The following is a 7,826-nucleotide window of genomic DNA, read 5'->3' as shown; positions in this document are numbered from 1 at the left end:
ACGGAAATTAATTATTCGGAGGCCTAAACGAAGGAATTTGGCTAAAATCCCGTGATCTCGGGTCTGTGCCCCGAGTCCCAATTCTGGGGCTGTTTCCAATCAATTCACCAAATTTTGGCCCATTTCGACACCGTAGCGACAAATGACGAAATTGCCCCAGGTGCAGTTTTTCCTTGTCAATTTTCTGTCCAATACTTCTTCAACCTGACATAATTAATACGAAAATTGATTATTCGGAGGCCTAAACGAAGGAATTTACCTAAAATCCGGTGATCCAGGGTCTGTGTCTCGACTCCAATTTTTGAGGCCGTTTCCAATCAACCTGCCAAATTTTGGCCCATTCCGACCCCGTCGCGACAAATGACAAAATTGCTCTGGTGTGGCTTTGCGTTGTTAATTTTCTGTCCAACACATCTTCTGGCTGACATTTAATACAAAAATTAATTATTCGAAGGTTTAAACAAAGGAATTTGGCGAAAATCCCATGATCCCGGGTCTGCGCCCCGAGTCCAATTTCTGGGGCCATTTCCAATTAACGTGCCAAATTTCGGCCCATTTTGACACCGTCGCGACAAATGACGAAATTTCCCCTGGTGCGGTTTGTCTATGTTAATTTTCTGTCCAACACTTCTTCACCCTAACGTAATTAATACGGAAATTAATTATTCGAAGGCGTAAATGGAAAATTTTGGCTAAAATCCAGCGATCCCAGGTCTGTGCCTCGAGTCCAATTTCTGGGAGCGTTCCAGTCAACCTACAAAATTTCGGCCCATTCCGACACCGTCGCGACAAATGACAAAATTGCACCTAGTGTAGTTTTTCTTTATTAATTTTCTGTCCAACACTTCTTCGCCCTGACATAATTAATACGGAATTTAATTATTCGGAGGCCTAAACGAAAGAATTTGGCTAAAATCCCATGATCCTGGGCATGTGCCCCGAGTCCAATTTCTCGGGCCCTTTCCAATCAACCTACCAAATTTAAGCTCATTCTGACACTGTTGCGACAAATGACGAAATTACCCCTCTTGCGGGTTGATTTTCTGTCCAACGCTTCTTCAAACTCCAAAGCTAGCTATGCTATATCAGTCCAATTTCTCAAGTCGTTTCCAATCAACCTGCAAAATTTCAGCCCATCCGACGTCGTCACGACAAATGACGAAATTGTCTCTGGTGCGGGTTAATTTTCTGTCCAGCACTTGTTCAAACTCCTAAGCTAGCTGTCCTACATCAATCCAATTTCTCGGGCCCTTTCCGGTCAACCTCCCAAATTTCAGCTCATTCCGACACCGTAGCGAGAAATGACGAAATTACCCCTGGTGCGGGTTAATTTTCTGTCCAGCGCTTCTTCAAACTCCAAAGCTAGCTGTTCTGTATCAGTTCAATTTCTCGAGCCGTTTCTGATCAACCTCCCAAATTTCAGTCCATTTCGACACCGTCGTAACAAATGATGAAATTGTCCCTGGTGCAGGTTCATTTTTTGTTCAGCACTTCTTCGTTTTTAATTTTCTATCCAACACATCTTCAGCCTGACATAATTAATACGAAAATTAATTATTCGGAGGCCTAAAAGAAGGAATTTGGCAAAAATCCTTTGATCCCGAGATTGTACCTCGAGTCCAATTTCTGGGGCCATTTCCAATGAACCTGCCAAATTTCGGAGCATTCTGACACCGTTGCGACAAATGACAAAATTGCCCCTGGTGTGGATTGGAAATTAATTATTCGGAGGCCTAAAGGAGGGAATTTGGCTAAAATCCTGTCATCCCGGGTCTGTGCCCCGAGTCTAACTTCTGGGGCCATTTGTAATCAACCTGCCAAATTTCGGCCCATTCCGACACCGTCGCGATAAATGACGAAATTGCCCTCGGTGCGGTTTTTCTTTGTTAATTTTCTGTCTAACACTTCTTCAAATTGATATAATTGATACGAAAATTAATTATTCGAAGGCCTAAATGAAGGAATTTGGCTAAAATCCCTTGATCCCGGGTCTGTGCCCCGATTCCGAATTCTGGGCCCGATTCCAATCAACCCGCCAAATTTCGGCACATTTCGACGTCGTTGCGTCAAATTATAAAATTGCCCCTGGTGCAATTTTGTGATGTTAATTTTATCTCCAACACATCTTCAACCTGACGTAATTAATAAGGAAACTAATTATTCAGAGGCCGAAACAAAGGAATTTGGCTAAAATCCCGTGATCCCGGGTCTGTGCCCCGAGTCCAATTTCTCGGGCCGTTTCCAATCAACCTGCCAAATTTTGGCCCATTCCGACACCGTGGCGACAAATGAAGAAATTTCCCTTGGTGCGGTTTGTCTTTGTTAATTTTCTGGCCAACACTTCTTCAACCTGACATAATTAATACGGAAATTAATTATTCGGAGGCCTAAACGAAGGAATTTGGCTAAAATCCCGTGATCCAGGGCCTGCACCCGGAGTCCAATTTCTAGGGCCGTTTCCAATCAGACTGCCAAATTTTGGCCCATTCCGACACCGTCGCTACAAATGACGAAATTGCCCCTGGTGCAATTTTTCTTTGTTAATTTTCTGTCCAACACTTCTTCAGCTTGACATAATTAATACGGAAATTAATTATTCGGAGCGCGAACGAGAGAATTTGGCTAAAATCTCGTGATCCCGTGTCTGTACCCCGGGTCCAATATCTGGGGCCACTTCCAATCAACCTGCCAAATTTCGGCCCATTCCGACACTGTTGTGACAATTGACAAAATTGCCCCTGGTGCGGTTTTGCGTTGTTAATATTCTGTCCAACACTTCTTTAACCTGACATAATTAATGCGGAAATTAATTATTCGGAGGCCTAAACTAAGGAATTTGGCTAAAATCCTGTGATCCCGGGTCTGAGCCCTGAGTCCAATTTCTGGGTCATTTCCAATAAGCCTGCCAAATTTCGGCCCATTCCAACACCGTCGTGACAAATGACGAAATTGCCCTTGGTGTGGTTTTTCTTTGTTAATTTTCTGTCCAACACTTCTTCAACCTTACATAATTAATACGAAAATTAATTATTCGAAGACCTAAACGAAGGAATTTGGCTAAAATCCCGTGATCTCGGGTCTGTACCCTGCGTCCAATTTCTGGAGCCGTTTCCAATCAACCTGCCAAATTTCAGCTCATTCTGACGCCATCGAGTCGAATGACAAAATTGCCCCAGGTGCGATTTTACGTTGTTAATTTTCTGTCCCACACATCTTTAACCTGACATGATTAACATGAAAATTAATTATTCGGAGGCCTAAATGAAGGAAATTGGCTAAAATCCTGTGATCCCGGGTTTGCGCCCCAAGTCAATTCTCGGGCCGTTTCCAATAAACCTGTCAAATTTCGGCCCATTCTGACACCGTCGCAACAAATGATGAAATTTTCCCTGGTACAGTTTGTCTTTGTTAATTTTCTATCTAACACTTCTTAGACTAATATAATTAATACGGAAATTAATTATTCGGAGGCCTAAATGAAGGAATTTGGCCAAAATCCCGCGATCCCGGGTCTGTGCGCCGAGTCCAATTTTTGGGGCCGTTTCCAATCAACTTGCCAAAATTTCGCCCATTCCGACACCGTCGCGACAAATGATGAAATTACCCCTAGTGCGGTTTTTCGTTGTTAATTTTCTGTCCAACACATCTTCCACCTGACAAAATTAATACGAAAATTAATTATTCGGAGGCCTATATGAAGGAATTTGGCTAAAATCCCGTGATCCTGGGTCTGCGCCCCGATTACAATTTCTGGGGCCGTTTCCAATCAACCTGCCAAATTTCGGCCCATTCCGACACCGTCGCGAAAAATGAAAAAATTGCCCCTGGTGCGGTTTTGCGTTGTTAATATTCTGTCCAACACTTCTTTAACCTGACATAATTAATGCGGAAATTAATTATTCGGAGGCCTAAACTAAGGAATTTGGCTAAAATCCTGTGATCCCTGGTCTGAGCCCTGAGTCCAATTTCTGGGGCCGTTTCCAATCAACCTGCTAAATTTCCGCCCATTCCGACACCGTCGTGACAAATGACGAAATTACCCCTAGTTTGATTTTGCGTTGTAAAATTTTTGTCCAACACGTCTTCAACCTAACATAATTAATACGAAAATTAATTATACGGAGGCCAATACGAAGGAATTATGCCAAAATCCCGTGATCCCGGGTCTTTGCCCCGACTCCAATTTCTGGAGCCGTTTCCAATCAACCTGCAAAATTTTGGCCAATTTCGACACCGTCGCAACGAATGACAAAATTACCCTAGTGCGGTTTTGCGTTGTTAATTTTTTGCGCATCACATCTTCAGTTTAACAAAATTAATACGGAAATTAATTATTCGGAGGCCTAAACGAAGGAATTTGGCTAGATCCCGTGATCCTGGGTCTGTGCCCCGAGTCCAATTTCTAGGGCCGTTTCCAATCAACCTGCCAAATTTTGGCCCATTCCGATGCTGTCGTGACAAATGACAAAATTGCCCCTGGTGCGGTTTGGAAGTTAATTATTCGGAGGCCTAAATGAAGAAATTTGGCCAAAATCCTGTGATCCCGGGTTTGTGCCTCGAGTCCAATTTTTTGGACCGTTTCCAATCAACCTACCAAATTTCGGCCCATTCCGACACCGTCCGACAAATGACGAAATTGCCCCTGGTGCGATTTTTCTTTATTAATTTTCTGTCCAACACTACTTCAACCTGACATAATTAATACGGAAATTAATTAGTCGGAGGCCTAAGTGAAAGAATTTGGCTAAAATCCCGTGATCCCGGGTCTGTGCCTCGACTCAAATTTCTGGGGCCATTTCCAATCAACCCGCCAAATTTTGGCCCATTCCGACCCCGTCGCGACAAATGAGAAAATGGCCCCTAGTGCGGTTTTGCGTTGTTAATTTTCTGTCCAACATATCTTCAACCTGACATAATTAATATGGAAATTAATTATTCGGAGGCCTAAACGAAGGAATTTGGCTAAAATACCATGATCCTGGGTCTGTGCCCCGAGTCCAATTTCTCGGTCGTTTCCAATCAACCTTCCAAATTTGGGCCCATTCTGATACCGCCAGGACAAATGAAGAAATTTACCCTGGTGCGGTTTGTCTTTGTTAATTTTCTGTCCAACACTTTTCAACCTGACATAATTAATACGAAAATTAACTATTCGGAGGCCTAAACGAAGGAATTTGGCTAAAATCTCGGGTCTTCACCCCGACCCCAATTTCTGGGGCCGTTTCCAATCAACCTGCCAAATTTTCGACCATTTCGATACCATCGTGACAAATGACGAAATTGACCCTGGTGCGATTTTGCGCTGTTAATTTTCTGTCCAACACATCTTCAGCCTGGCATAATTAATACGAAAATTAATTATTCGAAGGCCTAAACGAAGAAATTTGGCTAAAATCCCGTGATTCCGTGTCTGCGCCCCGAGTTCAATTTATGGGGCCGTTTCTAATCAACCTGCAAAATTTCGGCCCATTCTGACACCATTGCAACAAATGATGAAATTTTCCCTGGTACGGTTTGTCTTTGTTAATTTTCTGTCTAACACTTCTTCGACTAATATAGTTAACATGAAAATTAATTATTTGGAAGCCTAAACGAAGGAATTTGGCTAAAATCCCGTGATCCCGGGTCTGTGCCCCGAGTCCAATTTCTGGGGCCGTTTCCAATCAACCTGCCAAATTTCAACCCATTCCAACACTGTCACGACAAATGATGAAATTGCCCCTGGTACGATTTTTCTTTGTTAATTTTCTGTCCAACACTGCTTCAACCTTACATAATTAATACGGAAATTAATTATTCGGAGGCCTAAACGAAGGAATTTGGCTAAAATCCCATGAAATTAATACGAAAATTAATTATTCGGAGGCCTAAACGAAGGAATTTGGCTAAAATCCCGTGATCCCGGGTCTGTGCCCCGAGTCTAATTTCTGGGCCGTTTCCAATCAACCTGCCAAATTTCGACCCATTCTGACTTCGTCGCGGCAAATGACAAATTTGCCCCTGGTGCGGTTTTGTGTTGTTAATTTTTTGTCCCACACATCTTCAACCTGACATAATTAATTTCGAAATTAACTATTCGAAGGCCCAAACAAAGGAATTTCATTAAATCCCGTGATCCCGGATTTGTGCCCCGAGTCCAATTTCTCGGGCCGTTTCCAATCAACCTGCCAAATTTCGGCCCATTCTGACACCATCATGACAAATGACGAAATTTCCCCTTGTGCGGTTTGTCTTTGTTAATTTTCTGTCCTACACTTCTTCGATTGGTGAATTATTATGGAAATTCATTATTCGGAGGCCTAAACGAAGGAATTTGGCTAAAATCCCGTGATCCCGGGTCTGTGCCTCGAGTCCAATTTCTGTGGTCGTTTCCAATCAGCCTGCCAAGTTTTTGCCTATTCTGACACCGTCGCGGCAAATAACGAAATTTTCCCTGGTGCGGTTTTATGTTGTTAATTTTCTGTCCAACACATCTTCAACCTGACATAATTAATACGGAAATTAATTATTCGTAGGCCTATACGAAGGAATTTGGCTAAAATCCCGTGATCCCGGGTCTTTGCCCTGACTCCAATTTCTGGGGCCATTTCCAATCAACCTGCCAAATTTCGACCTATTCCGACACCGTCGCGACAAATGACAAAATTGCCGCTGGTACGATTTTGCGCTGTTAATTTCTGTCCAACACATCTTCAACCTGACATAATTAATACGAAAATTAATTACTCGGAGGCCTAAACGAAGGAATTTGGCTAAAATCCCATGCTCCAAAGTATGTGCGTGCCCCGAGTCCAATTTCTGGGGCTGTTCCAATCAGCTTGCCAAATTTCTGCCTATTTCGACACCGTCGCGACAAATGACAAAATTGCCCCTGGTGCGATTTTACATTGTTAATTTTCTGTCCAACACATCTTCAGCATAACATAATTAATACGGAAATTAATTATTCGGAGGCCTAAACGAAGGAATTTCGCTAAAATCCCGGGATCCCGGGTCTGTGCCCCGACTCCCAATTCTGCGGCCGTTTCCAATAAAACCTACCAAATTTTGGCCAATTCCGACACCGTCGCTGCAAATGACAAAATTGCCCCTGGTGCTGTTTCGCGTGGTAAATTTTTTGTCCAACACATCTTCAACTTGACATAATTCATACGAAATTTAATTATTCAGAGGCCTAAACGAAGCAATTTGGCTAAAATCCCGTGATCCTGGGTATCTGCCCCGAGTCCAAATTCTGTGGCCATTTCCAATCAACCTGCCAAATTTTGACCCATTTCGACACCGTCGCGACAAATGACAAAATTGCCCCTGGTGTGGTTTTGCGTCGTTAATTTTCTGTCCAACACTTCTTCAACCTGACATAATTAATATGGAAATTAATTATTCGAAGGCCATAACGAAGGAATTTGGCTAAAATCCCGTGATCTCGGGTCTATGCCCCGAGTCCAATTTCTGGGGTCATTTCCAATCAACCTGCCAAATTTCGGCCCATTCTGACACCGTCGCGACAAATGACAAAATTGTCCCTCGTGCAGTTTTGTGTTGTTAATTTTCAGTCCAACACATCTTCAGCCTGACATAATTAATACGAAAATTAATTATTTGGAGGCCTAAACGAAGGAATTTAGCTAAAATCCTATGATCCCGGGTCTATATCTCGGGTCCAATTTCTGGGGCCGTTTCCAATCAACCTACCAAATTTCAGCCCATTTCGACACCGTCGTGACAAATGACGAAATTGCCCCTAGTGCGGTTTTTCTTTGTTAATTTTCGGTCCGGCATCAACCTGACATAATTAATACAAAAATTAATTATCGGGGGCTTAA

This window comes from Olea europaea, chromosome 17 (assembly GCF_002742605.1).
Source record: "Olea europaea var. sylvestris chromosome 17, O_europaea_v1, whole genome shotgun sequence".
NCBI classification, from domain to species: Eukaryota; Viridiplantae; Streptophyta; class Magnoliopsida; order Lamiales; family Oleaceae; genus Olea; species Olea europaea.
Note: the sequence above shows the minus strand (reverse complement) of the source record.